General features: G+C 40.0%; 1 protein-coding gene and 1 long non-coding RNA gene across 25 annotated transcripts in view; one reads left to right on the forward strand and one right to left on the reverse strand.

Annotated features, from left to right (window-relative positions):
* Positions 1-6,337: 6,337 nt before the first annotated feature.
* On the reverse strand, positions 6,338-7,663 carry LOC145543558 (uncharacterized). Its single transcript, XR_014080865.1, has 2 exons — positions 7,282-7,663; positions 6,338-6,529 (listed from the first exon to the last, which is right to left on the reverse strand). It is a non-coding gene; the product is annotated as an uncharacterized LOC145543558 (long non-coding RNA).
* Positions 7,093-17,006, forward strand: part of ATF2 (activating transcription factor 2) — an 84,597-nt gene continuing 74,683 nt past the window's right edge. For 19 of the 24 annotated variants that reach the window (XR_014080861.1, XR_014080864.1, XR_014080863.1 and 16 more), the window contains exon 1: positions 7,093-7,167. The gene's annotated coding sequence lies outside the window, so the exon portion shown is untranslated. Of the gene's footprint in view, positions 7,397-11,459; positions 11,635-17,006 lie in introns of all 24 variants that reach the window. The other 5 variants (XR_014080862.1, XM_081585378.1, XM_081585384.1 and 2 more) reach the window with 2 other exon arrangements.

Below are 17,006 nucleotides of genomic sequence, written 5' to 3' on the forward strand. Positions count from 1 at the left end.
GGCGGGAGGAGAAGGGGACGACAGAGGATGAGATGGTTGGATGGCATCACTGACGCGATGGACATGAGTGTGAGGAGGCTCTAAGAGTTGGTGATGGACAGGGAGTTCTGGCATGCTGCAGTCCATGGGATCGCAGTCGGACGTGATTGAGTGACTGAACTGAATAGGACTTATAAGAAACAATAGCATCTTAATAGTTTTTTTTTAAGTATAGAGCATGAGTTTATTTATACTTCTCTCTTTCCTCCACCTGTCTCCATCCTACACTTCCCTCACACACAGAAGGTCACTTGTGCATAGTCATATAGATTTTCTGGTTATGTGTATATCATAATTTACTTGAACATTGCTACTCAAAGTGATGTCCATGGATCAGCACCATTAGTATCATCTGGGAGCTTGTTAGAACTATAGGTTCTGGAGCCTCACAGCAGATCTTTTGAGTCAGAATCTGAATTTTAACAAGGAACCCAGATGATCTGTATATATTAATACATTAAACTCAAAGCTTACAGTGCTTCTCAAAAAAGCACTACCAGAATACTACAATTGCCAGCATGCCCACGACTCAGACTCCTTTATCTTTCAAAAAGCTGTCAACTCACTCATTGGGAGACTTGTTTTCTCCTTCCTATTACAATGTATCACTAATCCAGTGATTCTTAAAGTAGTGGTCTGAGAATGCTGAGGGCCCCAAGAGCCCTTCAGGGAGTTCATGAGGTCCTCTCTTCCATTTACATAACTCCATGAGGCTAGATTTTCATCATATACTTCAACTGCAAATCAAGTGCAGAAGAAGATACAATAATGCAACTATCTTCTCTTAAGCATGACATAATAATTTGCGAAAATGGAAACAATTTTATTCCTTTTGTTCTGGAAAATATAATTATTTTTCCCCAAAATGTTACTTATGTTAATGTGTTGTTATGAGGTACAGGGTCCCAAAGTCAGAAAGTTGAGAACCACTGGTCTAATTTGTCAGAGAGAAAACAGGTTTCAATACACATCTCAAAAATCTATAGAAATGTCAATTTTGTAAATTGAGGGTAACCTTACTCCCTAGGTCATATCCTTTTGGCTATCAATCTCTTTATAATCTCAAAAAATTGGCATAGGTTCTTGGCAAGAATCTATACTTCTTTCTCCCAATGATGTAAGTAATCTGTCTCTTAGATGTTTTCTAATTTAGAGCTTCTTTATCAACAATAATGAAGGGAAGAACTGACCAAGATCAACAGGGACTCATAAATCCAAGAGCTCCTGATTGTTCTGCCTATTAGCATGAGCTATCATCCTGCAGCAGATCCTGGTAGAGACTCCTAAAAGGACTCATGGCTGTTGTCAGTGGCTGCTTTTGAACAAAAAGCATTTTGTCAGCAATTCCCAGCCATGGAAATTCCAGGATCTGCTCCTCTTATGGAGAAGGCAATGGCACCCCACTCCAGCATTCTTGGCTGGAAAACCCCATGGACAGAGGAGCCTGGTAGGCTACAGTCCATGGGGTCGCTAAGAGTTGGACATGACTGAGCGACTTCACTTTCACTTTTCCCTTTCATGCACTGGAGAAGGAAATGGCAACCCACTCCAGTGTTCTTGCCTGGAGAATCCTAGGGATGGCGGAGCCTGGTGGGCTGCTGTCTATGGGGGTCGCACAGAGTCGGACACGACTGAAGCGACTTAGCAGCAGCAGCTCCTCTTATAGAAAAGTCACAGGGTTTGCTTCCTCAAATAGCTGCATAGGTTGGCTGAGTCTCTTGGATGCTGGACAGCTCTGTATTATTCCCTCAAGACTTTTTGTATCTAAAGGACAGTTCAAAGCATTTATCTACTTCTCTAGAGAGGTCTAAACCATCTGTAGTTCTCAAGTCCTGTAAAGTTGTATAAAATGAGTAAGCCTATAATATTGCATGTTATCACACTCCTGCTTTATTTTCTCCATAGCACTTACAACTGAGTTATCTTACTATTTATATATGTACTGTGTTGCCTCTCCTCCCACCATGAAGATCTGCTTAGAGGACTTTGTCTTGTTTATTGTTGTGGTCTTAGGGCCAGGAACAGTGCCTGACATATCGAGGATGTGTTATGCTCCATAAATATTGACACTTGATGAAAAATAGACAAAGCATTTGGTTGACAGTTAACCTGAGAGACTGTGTCCAAGGTAAGAAGGTAACTGGAAAGAGGTAGGTATCAGCTAGGGCCCAGGAGAGTCCATATGACTAGACCTACCTTGGTTTCTGACAAATAAGGAACTCATGGTTTTGGTCTTATTTGGGCCTCAGGTTGATAACTAGAGTAGATATGGGGAGCCAGGAAAGGTAGACACAAAGGACAGATACAAGTCTTTATTCTGGGAGTAGTTCTATCTACTTTTACTGGTAATTTAATAGTGTGTGGAAAGCGACCATAATGATGACAAACCCTCTTTGTAGGGAGTGAAATGAGAGAGATAAGAGAAGGCATTGAGATGAAGGATGAAAATGAGGCCTTAAATTCCATTCTCTCTCTTTAGGCTGGTGTCACTGAAGCTGGCATAAGCTAATTGGTGTAATTTGAAGATAAACACAGCTCCACAATGCCACACACAATGATAAATTCTTTTGAGAACCAAAGATTGGGGGTGGGAGGTGTGTAGTGGTCTTCCTTGCACTTGAAATGTTCAGAATGGAAATTTCCATAGTGAGAACAGGTGCTGAGAGATAACTATATCATAGGTCATGGTTGTCAGTGTACAAGAAAACTTTGGCAGTGTACAAGAGAGAGAATCTGCCATGAGATAGAAGCTACCCCAAAAATCAACTAAAGTGTCTTAGGCTATGCAGTCCTCATCTTTCAGATATCAGGTAGGTGGGTAATTACGTCTGCTTCACTCCACACAGACACACATAAACACACCCTTCCTAATTCCACAGGCAAAATCTAAACCACTGTACTGAGTTGTACCTTGAGGAACCTGTGAAAATGTAGAGACTCTTTCCCCTAGTCCAAGGCAGACATAAGGGATGCCCTGGACTATGCTATGGTTTGTTTAGTCACAAACAGAAACTACATCTTACAAATTAAATCTTCCCATTTTACTCTCTTTATAGATAGATATTTATCTATCTGTATATACAGTAGGGTTTTAGTAGCATTCTTATGAGAAATAACAGATTTATGGATTAATAATCACATAAATACTTCTAAATAAGATGGAAACATAACATTCTGTGGCATTGGGAAAGTTTTGAGAGCATTTAGAGGCCACCATTGTTTCTTGTGTTTATTTAGTAATGGACACTTTTCAACAGAAAGGAGTTTTCTTCAAATAGTCTCTCCTTGTATCGAATGAATACCAGTTTTATTCAGAAGTCATGCTAGTTTCTTAAAGGTGGTTCACCAGGTCCTCACTAATTTTCCTAGGAGTAAGTTACATAGATACATATGTGGAACAATAAGACAGGCAAAGCAGCAGTCCACAAGTTTCCTGCCCTTGTAAAAAAAAAAAAAAAAACTTGCAGAGAACTTTAGAGCTCTTGGGGATATTGAGAAACAAGAAAGTGAGAAAAATTTTATGAGACTGTGCATAAATAGTGAGCTTACAGGTTCACAGGATCAGAACTGAAAATATTGACTGCATTTTGTCCACATTGAATGTTTTCTCCGTTGCAGAAAAGCTGTAGTGAAGGAACTGTTGTGGAACTAGATGTAGATAAAGTGAGCTACTTTGCTATGCTAAACTGCTACATGTACATACAACACATTTGCATTCATTCCACCCATTTTTCCCTCTGACCTTCATTTTTAAAAAAGTTTTTAATTTTTTGGCTGCGTGGCATGTGGGATCTTAGTTCCCCAACCAGGAACTGAACCCCAATTCCCTGCATTAGAAGCATGGAGTCTTAACCACTGGACAGCCAGGGAAGTCCTCCTCTGACCTCCTTTATGTTTTTTCAGTTTTGATATATTTTGTCTTTAGAAAATTAGCAAAATGTATCCTCACAACAGATCAGGGTACCATCTATATTACTAATGATTCTTCTCTTGTCTAAAAGGACTCCCAAAGACTTTTTAAAAAATATGTTTTAACCCATTATGTAGATAATTATCAACTTGGCAAAGTCCTGGAGGAGGAGGGATGAAGAGGAGAAATTTAAAACCAAAGCAACTGCCAGTTGAAAATGAACCAAAACTGGAGAAAAGAATTTCAAATTTTGACATAATTGAGTAGAAAATATTTTTTAAAATTTATCTCATTTGAAATGCTGTAACATTTATAACTCACTTAAAATGAGTGACATGTGACAGTATACAGTAAACAGGGTGACAGTACACAGCCTTGTACTCCTTTCCCAATTTTGAACCAGTCCATTGTTCTATGTCCATTCTGACTGTGCTTCTTGACCTGCATAGGTTTCTCAGGAGGCAGGCAAGGTGGTCTGGTATTCTCTTTAAGAATTTTCTATAGTTTGCTGTGATCCACTCAGTCGATTTAGGATTTGAAATAGCTCAGCTGAAATTCCATCACCTCCACTAGCTTTGTTCATAGTGATGCGTCCTAAGGCCCACTTGACTTCACACTCCAGGATGTCTGGGTCTAGGTGACTGATCACACACACCATTGTGGTTATCCGGGTCATTAAGATCTTGTTTTAGTTCTGTGTATTCCTGACACCTCTTAATATCTTCTGCTTCTGTTAGGTCTGTTACTGTTTATGTTCCTTATTGTGCCCATCTTTGCATGAAATGTTCCCTCGGTATTTCTGATTTTCTTGAAGAGATTTCTAGTTTTTCCCATTCTATTGTTTTCCTCTATTTCTTTTCACTTAGTAAGGCTTTATTATCTCCCTTTGCTATTCTTTGGAACTCTGCATTCAGATGGGTATATCTTTTTTTCCTTTGCCTTTCACTTCTTTCTTTTCTCAACTATTTGCAAGGCCTCAGACAACCATTTTGCCTTTTTGCACTTCTTTTTCTTGGGGATGGTTTTGATCACTGCCTCCTGTACAATGTATGAACCTCCATCCATAGTTCTTCATGTACTCTATCAGATCTAATCACTGAGCTCCTGAGGTTTTAATAATCAATGTTACACTACACTAACAGTACTACAGTGTTACTAACATATAGGGATGGTACTTTCATTTTAACTTGAGACATAAACTGTCAATAATTTGGCTTCTTTCAGGTCTCTTGAGTAATGAAATTAGTTTTAAAAAAGGGGTTTGTTGGCTCACATAAAGGCATACAGGCCGGAAACCTGCTAAATGCCAGATACCATTATAGAACTGAAGGTTAACTGTCAAATACATGCCCCACAATCTTCCAACAGTTTCCGTTTCACTTGAGTTTGGAGATGTTCGAGAGTACAGTTTATGCTCATGAAAGTGAAAGTGTTAGTTGCTCAGTTGTTTCTGACTCTTTGGGACCCCATGGACTAAACCTCGCCAGGCTCCTCTGTCCATGGGATTCTCCAAGCAAGAATATTAAAGTGGGTTGCTATTCTCTTCTCCAGGGGATCTTCCCAACCCAGGGATTGAATCCATGTCTCTTATGTCTCCTGCATTAGCAGGCAGTCTTTATTGTCGAACAAATATGTTCATATGTAAACTCAATTCATAATTTTGCTACAGACTAGAAATCATCACTTAATAAATGGAAAAGAAGGCAATGGAAAAAATGTGCTTTTAAAAAACTAATGCAGATTTTCGCAGGGTCTCTATCATACTTTTCAACGGTGCCAGTGTGTATTTATTGAACAACCAGTATCCCTACAGTTAACATTTGAAACATTTAAGTTGTAAAAAGAATCACAGATTTCTACTTCTGTTTGTAGGAGTGTATCTGTGTCAACTGCGGGGCAATAAATATGATCTTTTGTCCTTCATGTTAATCACATGACCCCCCCCCCCACTTTTTAAACAGGTACCTTCAAAGATTGACAGATATTTTCTTGGTATTGCATCGACCTGTGAAGCAGTAGGAGAGTAATGTGGAAAGAGCAGTATTTCTATGACATATTACTGTCCTTTGGTTTTCTCTCAAGTTTTAACACGGAGTTGTTGATGTTTTAAAGGTTTGAAATTATCTCTTCTAAAATTGATGTATTTTTGTCTACAACTACTTAGTAAAGGAAAATTGATAAAATAGGATACACCATAATATGGAAGACTTTCTCTTATAAACAAGTCCCTGTTACTATTTTAGGTTAGGGAGATATAGTGCAAAGCACTGTATTTCCTTTTGGTAAGTAACTTTGAACATAATTATATGCAAACATCGTGTACAGGGCGCTAAGAGCCGGAGGAATCAGTTTCAGCTACAGCTTAGTACAATTCGAAAAAATGCCATCCATAGTAAAGGCTTTCTCGTTTATTTTCAGAACTGACATCTTGCTTTCCCATTTCAGACGTGTTGGGGGCTCGAGAGTTTATTTCCAGCACACTCCGCTTCTTCTAAACCGAAGCTCTCCGCCTCAGGGTTCAGTTGTAGCCGGAAGGTGGGTTTTGATGAGCGCCTCCCTACGCTTTACTCTCCTTTCTACCTAGGACCGGGAAGTGACAGCAACGGAAATATCAGGTTTCCGGAGCTGGGCTCAGAGGACTCCCGCTTTCTCTCCCGCCGCTCGCAGTCTTCCCAGAGTTCACCTTTCCTTCCTGCACACCATCAACCTCACGCGACCTCAACATCCACCTGCTCCAGCGCCCCACACTCGCACCCGCCTCCCAGACGTCTGCCAATCACAGCCTTCAGTTGCTCGCGGGTTACAGAGACACAGCTCTTTTGACTCTCTGGTCCCGCCCCCTCTATACCTGCTTCCCGCCCTTCGAGTTCCTTATCCAATAATCAGCGCCCGAGTATCCCTTGGTTCCCGCCCCGCTTTCCCTGCCCTCCTGAAGTCCCACCCCCTTCCTTAAGCCTGACCCGGAGGCGCTCGGTCTGAAGTAAGGCTAGAAGGGGCGTGTGCGTGTAGGGGAGGGGCGCGAGAAGAAAGGAGGGATGCCGGGAGTGGGGCGGAGAGAAGGGTTGTCAGTCCGATCTCGCGAGAGAGGACGGAAGCCTGTGGGAGCCCGTGGCCTTTAAAGTGCGGTTCAGCCCTTTCCTCTAGGGGTAGTTTGTAAACACCGCGGAGCTTGGGTCGTCCCAACGACCGAAAGGAGCATGAACTAGTGAGCTGGAAAGGTGAGTAGTGATGAGGAGAGGGCCGCAGGATTGGAGACTGTAGGGATACGGAGAAAGAAGGCACTAACATGGCGACGTCGCTCACCATAGTCCCCACCCCCCGCTTCCCATCACCTCAGGCTCTCCTGCCTCTGTGCCTAGCCCTTGGGGCGGCTGTTGCTGTGCTGCCGCCTCTGCGGCCCGCGCGGCGTCGGCTTCAGGAGCTGGACTGGCCAGGCCGGACCGTTAGGTAACTGGCATTTGTTGTTCCGGCCCCTCCCCGCTCGCGCGCTTTCCTAACGTGGAGGAAAAAGGAATAACGGCTTCTCTTAGACCCCTCCCCCGATGTACCTTCCCCTTCTCTGGTCTGTTCAGAGGTCCCGGGGGCACATGTCGGAGTCGCAGAAGGCGCAGGGAAACCCCCCTTCAGTTCTGGAATGGAACAGGAAGAGGGCCGGCTCTGGTCTCTGCACTCAGTGGTTGGGCACTGTATATGATGGTGGCGTGGGGAGAATCTGGAGGCGCGGTTGGAAATAGGGTCAGGGTCTCTGGCTGCGGTGGAAGCTGATGGAACAAATGGAATGGAGAACCTGGGAGTTGGAAGTCTTGGCCTTTTCTGTCCTTTCTGCCCCTTCACACTGCCGCCACCCCCCACTTTTTACCGATGGGGCGGGGCTGAGGTGCGGGTGCAGATTGATTCTACTATTTTCCCTCATTTTTTTTTTTAAAAAAAAACCTTCCTGGGTAGACTGCAGAGAATCTGTAGGAGTATAGCCTTTGCTTTTTTTTTTTTTTTTTAATTGATGCCCTGGGGACCAGTACCGAGAGTGTGTGTATGTGGGTTGCGGGGTGGGGGGTTCTGTGTTCACTGGTTCAACTGACGCTAGAAGGAGGGAGAGAGCGGAAGAGATGGGGACTGTTTTTGTGCCCTTAGATCGTGTAAAATTATCTTTGCCTTTGCTTAATGAAGAGTTTTAAAACTGGCCAGGCCAAGAGCAAAACTACTGTGAATATGATGGAGTAAAAGGAATTACTCCTGATGGACCTCAGGCTATTGACTAATACCTATTATTGTGTGAAAGTAACAATTGCTAAGGAATTTTAAAATTTGGAGACAGTAACAGTAGATACACTTAATGTATATATTTGAAATCAGAACAAAAATTGTTCCACTGAGCACATTTTTTGTCCTATCTGAAGAAATTTATAACCACTGTCCGTAGTCTTTCTGGGCATTATCTTAAAGCCTATATCTTTGGTCTTTTGTACCAAAACTGTGAAGGTGAGAAGCTTCTTAGAAAGTCATCCCTGTATGGTTATGTGCCCTGAAAGACAAATATAATAACAATTATATTTTGTAATTAAATTGATTACACTGACTTGAAGAATCTACTAAAAACACTGTTCTCAAAACTGCAGGAACATCATTGTAAAGTATGTTTAAAAAATAGAGATGCCTTTCTGCAGATCAAACAGAATTAAGACCATCGATAATTGAATCCTAATCTTTGTAAAATAATCTAAGAATAGTCCAGATTTACAGTGCTGTGTATGCTGCTTCCCCAAGACATGTTTAATCTTATTCTGAGAGGATGCTGCCGCCATTAGGTTTTTAACTAAAATATAATATTGTGGTAATTTAGAACATAAGTGCTTGTTTTTTAATTGTCAGTAAGGACGGAGCTTTCAGGTGCTTTTGTGCATATGTTTTTAAGGCACATAATACCTTCTGCAGATTTGATTGTATTTTCTAGAAGTTCTTTTTAAAACATCTTATTAGAATGTTTATTTCATATTTGGGGCACTATATTATCTATTAGATATGTAATCCAGAAATTTCTACATTTACTTTACTTGGAATATTTGTTTCATATTTTAAAACTAAGATTAACAGTAGAAATGATTGTGTCAGGTCTTTAATAAATTGGAGTATTTGTATTTAGGATTTAGAGGCTATATGAATTTCGATTTTGGAAACGATGTACTCTGCCTCAAATTTCTACTACCTCTAATTAGCATTAACATTCAATTATCTACTTTTTTTCTACTTAAATTTTTGTATTTTGGAAAAGTTGGGATTTAATGATTTGTATGTTCTCTGCTGGTAAATTGTTGTTAGATCATGTTAGATCAAGTAAACAGTTCCCCTGTACGTGCTGTTTCCACTCATTTTTGTTTTCAAGCTCTTCCTTCCATTATGAAATAAGACTATAAGCTAGTACTTCTTTCTCTTTAATAGTCCTACTGTAATGTCCTCCGACAAGATAAAGTAGTTGAAGTCTCCCTATTTAAAACCAGATTTTCACCAGTCTCTCATTGAAAACCTAGTGAGTAGCAATAATTTATTTTTAAAAATTAACACATAAAATGTTATTCCAGTCTCTAATTAAAATGTACTGTAAATAAAACAAATTAGCAGTTATACTGCTGCTACTGCTAAGTCGCTTCAGTCGTGTCCGACTCTGTGCGACCCCATAGACGGCAGCCCACCAGGCTCCGCCGTCCCTGGGATTCTCCAGGCAAGAATACTGGAGTGGGTTGCCATTTGCTTCTCCAGTGCGTGAAAGGGAAAAGTGAAAGTGAAGTCGCTCAGTCGTGTCCGACTCCTAGCGACCCCATGGGTCTGCAGCCTACCAGGCTCCTCCCCCCATGGGATTTTCCAGGCAAGAGTACTGGAGTGGGGTGCCATTGCCTTCTCCGATTAGCAGTTATAGTCAGTAGTTTAACTTACTCTATTTCTGTGTTTATCTTATTTTCACACCTATTCCTTAAGACTAAGAACGTAGATAAAATTCCTCATGTTCTCTTAATGTAACTTAATGAGGAGGTAGTAGTAATAGTTTTCACCTGTACATATCTAGGGGCCAATCCCACAAAACATCTTATTTCTGTTTCTTAAGGTTAAAAAGTTAGTGTAAGGTATAGTTTCAAAGAAATTTAAGAAAGTTTGTGAATCTTTAAGGCCAACAATAATTGGAATTATTTTACATATATATTGTAATTGTGAATACATAAATATTACTTTCACTTAATTCTTTTTAACAAGCTTGAAACTGATACATTCATTTACATTTTTATGTTTAGTGATGCTTTTTTCTCTTGGCATTTTGGTAATTGTAGTAATTAAAAACATTTTTTGCAACAAGAAGGGATATAAATAAATGCTTTGGGGGCTAGGCCTATTCACCCATGTCTGCAGTCTGTCTCTTAACAAAGATAGTGATTCTCATTTTTTCTGTCACAATATCCAAGGAATAGAAAGCACACCCAACAGCTGTTGTTGTTTAGTTGCTAAGTTGTGTCCAACTCTTTGCGACCCCATGGACTGCCAGGCTCCTCTGTCCTTAGGATTTCCCAAGCAGGAATACTGGAGTGGGTTACGATTTCCTTTTCCAGGGGATCATCCCAGTACAGGGATCAAACTTGTTTCCCCTGGTTGGCAGGCTAATTCTGTACCACTGAGCCACCTGAGAAGCCCAGTCCCAACAGTAATAGTAGCTTATTATTGGAGAGATTCTCGAGAAGATTAGAGAAAGACAGGTGGGAATGATTGTAATTGGCAAAACCCAGTTGGTAAATCACCAGGTGTATTTTGGTATTATATGGCTTCCTTAATAATGACCTTAAGTTTATAAATATGTTCTCTAAACATTCTTTAGTTTGCCCCGTGGAACCTAAATCTTTGACATTCCAGTTTTGTAACTTAGCATTTTTCTAATTCTATTGTTTGGGTTAGTGAGTTTCCTTTTATTTATTGGATACTTGCTAGAATAGTGTTACCAGAAATCACTGAGATGATAAAATTGTGATACTGTGATTTCTATGCAATCCAGTTATCATTTTCTTCTGCTTCACCAATCCCACTATAAACATTTCAGTGAGACCTTTCATTTCTTCCTCTCCTCAGTGGAAGAGATGATTAAAAGATCATATTTCTGATATTTGTGCTTTTGATTTCTTTACTAATTATTTACTATAAGTACAACATCATTTCTCAGTCACAGTGTTGAGAGTCACTGGTATCTTTTATCTTTTGTAAGATAGATTTTAATGATTGTGAAATATGGATGTTGGAATGAGGGTTACTTCTGAGGTAATAATCTCTTTCATTTACTTGAATTTTGACATCCTTTGTATGGTGTGGGAGGAGGTAAGCTTACTAGTGTTGTTATAGGAATTGTACATAATCTATATCTTATTTGTGCCCTCTTCATAATGAAAAATTATTATTGATGTACTTCTGAGTGGTGATTATGAATTATTTTAATTCTTGCTGAGCTGTGAATTTCTATTTAATCTTTTTATCCTTACAGAGATAAGTTTTTAGTGAGGAAAAGCAGTGATCAAGAAGTGCATTTTACATATCTGCCTTGAGCAAAAACAGTGCTGGAGATGTTATTTCACACAACTGATATGATTACCAAGTCTAAAATAATGTTATTGGTAAAAACTTGGATTAGCATTGTTCATATTCATAACCATTAATCTGTAAGTTCTTTGTGTTTATATATTTCTAATCTTGTTCTATTGTAATTTTAAACTTTAAAATAAGAACTTGCTTACCTTGCATCACCTAGGAAGTAGAGGTCTGGGAGTAATCAAGACTCACTTGAGAAATGAAGTTTGACTTGAAAATTGGACTACTGTTATTTTTATTAAAGAATATTTTGAGACATTGGGCTAATTTCACTATTCACATACAGTCATCCCTCAATATCTGTGGAAGTTTGGTTCCAGGATCCCCTGTGGATACCAAAATTTATTGATACTTAATTCCCATATATAAAATGGCATTGTATTTACATATAACCTAAGTACATCCTCCCATGTTCTTTAAATTATCTCTACATTACTTATGATACCTAATACAGTGTGAATGCTGTGTAAATGGTTGCCAGCAGGAGGCAAACACAAGATTTGCTTTTTAGAACTTTCTGGAATTTCTTCCCCCCAATTTTATTTTTTTTTTGGCCACACCACTTGGGATATCGGAACTTCCCTGACCAGAGACTGAACCTGTGCCCCCTGCATTGGAAGAACAGAGCCTTAACCATTGGACCACCAAGGTAGTCCTGTTCCCCCAAATATTTTTGATACAAGGTTGGTTGACTCCATAGGGCCATCTGCACTCAGTGTACTTTCATGAATGCAGTATTGAGAAAAGTCTGTGGTGCTCTTCATGTATCTCATCAACTTTGAGGAATTTCATCAAAACTTTGGTATACTCTTGGGAGTGGTGATATGTGTGAAGAACATCTGTCATGTCTGCTGTGCATATGTATGTGGAATTTTCCAGGCAAGAATACTGGAGTGGTTTGCCATTTCCTACTCCAAGGAATCTTTCTGACCCAGGGATCCAACCTGTGTCTATTGCATCTCCTGCTTTGGCAGACACATTCTTTACCACTGTGCCACCTGGGGAAGTCCCATGTCTGCTGAGAGAGGGCAACAATTAAAAATGACTGCTTTCCTCCTTAAAGCTGAGCTTATATTTTTCTCACTTCCTTACACTAATGAACTAAACATGTACCAGATAACTTGAGGGGATAACATCAAATTCATGGGTTAAAGATTAATTAAAGAAACTTCTGTCTAAAAGTTTAACTAGTTCTTACCATCAGACTTTAAAAATAAAGGAGGTAGTAAGATTAGGATTATTAGGAAAATGTACATTTAAAGTCAAAATAAAACACAGTAGAACTTATAATAAACTGAATAGATACTGTATGAGTGCTATGCCACGGTACCTAATGTATTTTACATACACAGTAATTTCACTTTTTTTTTGACAGTGCTAAAACTAGTATATTTTTCTTACTGGAGAGGATAGTAGTGAAATCATACCATTTAAATTTTTCCTAGCTTAGAAACTCAAAGAATCTTAAACCTTGAAAGGGGAATGAAGTCCTTCTAGCTTACAGCTACAGGTTTTCAGCTTCTTAGGTTTATTATGACTATACTGCTGTTCCCAGTGTGAGCTCTAGGATCATTTCTTGGCATTTTTTTTGGTGCTTACCAAGATATAAGAAGGAAATTAGATCACAGAGAAAACTCTAAATCTGTGCAGTTCCTTGGTCTGCAAGCCTGTCCTCCTGAGTACCTTAGGATTTTTGCTTTATTTTCTATTCCTGCATACTTTGCATTATGCTGCTGCTGCTAAGTCGCTTCAGTCGTGTCCGACTCTCTGCGACCCCATAGACGGCAGCCCACCAGGCTCCCCCGTCCCTGGGATTCTCCAGGCAAGAATACTGGAGTGGGTTGCCATTTCCTTCTCCAATGCATCAAAGTGAAAAGTGAAAGGGAAGTCGCTCAGTCGTGTCCAACTCTTTGAGACCCCATGGACTGCAGCCTACCAGGCTCCTCCATCCATGGGATTTTCCCTGCAAGAGTACTGGAGTGGGGTGCCATTGCCTTCTCTGACTTTGCATTATAGAACAACCAAAAAAAAAAAAATTTATCTCACAACTTTTGTCAGAAGTCCAGCTGGGCCCTCTTTTTAGGGCCTTACAAAATCTAAATCAGTATATTGGCAGAGCTGCATTTTTTTTTTTTTTCTTTTGGAGTCTCTGAGGAAGAATCCACTTTCCAGTTCGTTTGGATTGTTGACTGCATATAGTTACAGGACTGCCGTTCCTCTTTCCTCGTTGACTGTCAGTTGGAGCTGGTCTTCACTCGTAGGAGCTAAAATGCTTTCAGTATTGCTGTCTCCAGTAATGGCAAGTAAAGTCTATCTCTTGCTTATCTCTGATTTCTGCTTCTGTCAGAATCTCTCTGACAGAGAAAGTTCTCTGCTCTCACTGGGTCATATGATCAGATTGGCCCATTTGGATAACTCAGGATAACCATCCTGTTTTAGAATCTGTGACCATTTATACATCTGCAAAGTCGATTTTGCTCTGTAACATAACCTATTCATAGATTCCAGGGATTGGAGTGGGGACATCTTTGGGCGGCCATTCTGCCTAGTATACTCATACATATACTGCTGAAAATAAATTTGATGAACTGTGTACTCTTGCACATTTCTAAGTTGATTCCTAAAATTTTTCTTCATAAGTTTAGTTTTAGCTGGCTTAAAACTCATCATTCAGAAAACGAAGATCTTGGCATCCAGTCCCATCACTTCATGGCAAATAGATGGGGAAAAAGTGGAAACGGTGTCAGATTTCATTTACTTGGTCTCCAAAATCACTGTGGATGGACAGTGACTGCAGCCATGAAATTGAAAGATGCTTGCTCCTTAGAAGAAAAGTTTTGACAAACCTAGACAGTGTATTAAAAAGCAGAGACATCACTTTGCTGACAAAGGTCTGTATAGTTAAAGCTATGGTTTTTCCAGTAGTCATGTATGAACGTGAGAGTTGGACCATAAAGAAGGCTGAGTGGCAAAGAACTGATAACTTTCAAACTGTGGTGTTGGTGAAGACTCTTGAGAGTTCCTTGGACAGCAAGGAGATCAAACCAGTCAATCTTAAAGGAAATCAACCCTGAATATTCACTGGAGGGACTGATGCTGAAGCTCCAGTACTTTGGCCACCTGATGCAAAGAGACAGCCCGTTGGAAAAGACCCTGATGCTGGAAAAGATTGAGTGCAAGAGGAGAAATTGGCAACCGAGTATAAGCTGGTTGGATGGCATCACTGACTTAATGGACATGAGTTTGAGCAAACTCCAGGAAATAGTGAAGGACAGGGAAGCCTGGCATGCTGCAGTCCATGGGGTTACAAAGAGTTGGACACAACTTAGTGACTGAACAACAACAAGTGGAGTTAAAAAAGAATGATTTCTGACTTTTCAAGATATTGACACCATTCTAAGTACAGTTGATTTTTGAAGAACACAGGTTTGAACTGCATGGGTTGACTTACATGGATTTTTTTCAGTAGTATATACAACATTACTGCGTCACCTGCCAGTAGTTGAATCTGTGGGAGCAGAACTGCAAAAGTGGAGGATCCACAGATACAGAGGACATCTCTTAAGTTACACTCGGGTTTTGTACTGTATGGAAGATTCGTGCCTGAGTTGTTCCAGTGTCGACTGTGATCCTTAGTGATTCGATCTGTCATTGGTTTAAATTCGCTTAATTCACCTTTAACAGTTGAGCATTTTTATTGTTCCTTTTTCTTACTGAACTTATAATTAATAATTTTATATTTGAATCCAGGGTATTTTAATGCTTTAAACTATTTTGATCACATCACCTTATCCTACTTCTTTGCAACAAATATAAATTGAACTTTACAAAGTTCCCTATTGATTTCCTCTTTGCTTTGTTCTCATGAAGCTCACTCTCAGGACAATGCATTTTTCCACAGTATTTTGAGAATAGAAGAGGCAATCATTAAATGAAAAGGTTTTTGTTCCTGTCATCACACTGTTCAATACATCTGAATTCAAAACATTCCTCAACACAAGGCACAACACCATTCTTAAAAAGCCATGCTTTGCTTTAACAGCACTATTTATAAGGGTGCCTTGATTAACGGAGGCTTTAAGACACTCTTATTTTAAATCAGCCCCTTGTTTTGTTCCATGGAGATTTTTACAATCCAGGGCAATGTATTGTAATAATATTTGGTATGGCTAAGAGGTATGGGTTTCTTTTCAAATATGGAATTATGAGCACTTAGGGAAAGCAGGCAGATTATTTTTAGGAAAGCAAACATAGGGAAGTTGAAGATACAGAAATTGATTTTCTTAAAACATGTCTTACTTAGGAGTCCCTGGAAAAGTCTTAGTGTATCTGCAGTAATACAAACACCTGTCTGAATGTTGCTGCCTTGAAAGTCTGTTCCCCCACCCACCTAGCTCTTCTGCTCCCACAAGGCCAGAAGCCAGCTTCTCTCCCAGAATCACCCTTAAGTAGAATTAATTCCTTTCTCACACTAATGTCTACCTTTTTGGGCCCTGTTCCTTGGCACAATTTCTCTTTCTTGAATACTTGCCATTAGTAGTGTTTGTCCTCTTTAGCAGACAGAGATCCTACCCCTTACCTACAAGTTGATTTTATCCAAGAATAAGACATACATACACAGTTGCTGGGGTAGGGTAGTAGTGGTAAAGGAGAGAGTCATTACATTTGTGCCCTTCAAGTTACAAACCAAAAACCTTTAATGTTTTTCAAAGTCTAGATAATTAGCTTAACCTTGCATGCATTAAACATGAGCTCTGTTTGTCAGGCTCAGCTGACTGGCTTAATGTTGCTTTTGCTTGAAGTAAAGATCAGAAGGCCATCTTGCTGCTTTCTATCTAGATAAAAGTTCCTGGTCTTTTGTAAGCAGCTGCTGAAGTACTCTCTTGCCTCAAAAATCCCATGTACGGAGGAGGCTGGCAGTCTTCAGTCCATGGGGTGGCTGAGTCGGACACGACTGAGCAACTTCACTTTTACTTTTCACTTTCATGCATTGGAGAAGGAAATGGCAACCCACTCCACTGTTCTTGCCTGGAGAATCCCAGGGACGTCGGAGCCTGGTGGGCTGCTGTCTATGGGGTCGCACAGAGTCGGACACGACTGAAGCAACTTAGCAGCAGCAGCTGAACTAAATGCAGATACTCAATAGGAAAATCTGAAGCCATACTTAAGCATTTCCATGAAAGAAATAATTTGCAGAAATTTATCTCTCTCTGGAAGATGTGAACCTTTGAGCTGTCCCACAGAGGCATTTGTCCTTTGAATTGCTACTCCATTCATAGTCCCCATTTTACATTTGTCTAGCAGAATACCCTCTTCTGGTCCCTTTTCCTTTAAGGAACAGTCTGTATATAAAACAGAATTTTGTTGCCAGCTTTGAAATAAGAGTCATTATCGCTTTTGGTATTTGCATCAGAAGTTTTAAACACATTAAGGCCTTTTCGGC

Source organism: Giraffa tippelskirchi, chromosome 3 (genome assembly GCF_054371585.1).
Source record: "Giraffa tippelskirchi isolate mGirTip1 chromosome 3, T2T-mGirTip1v1.2.pri, whole genome shotgun sequence".
Lineage (NCBI taxonomy): Eukaryota > Metazoa > Chordata > Mammalia > Artiodactyla > Giraffidae > Giraffa > Giraffa tippelskirchi.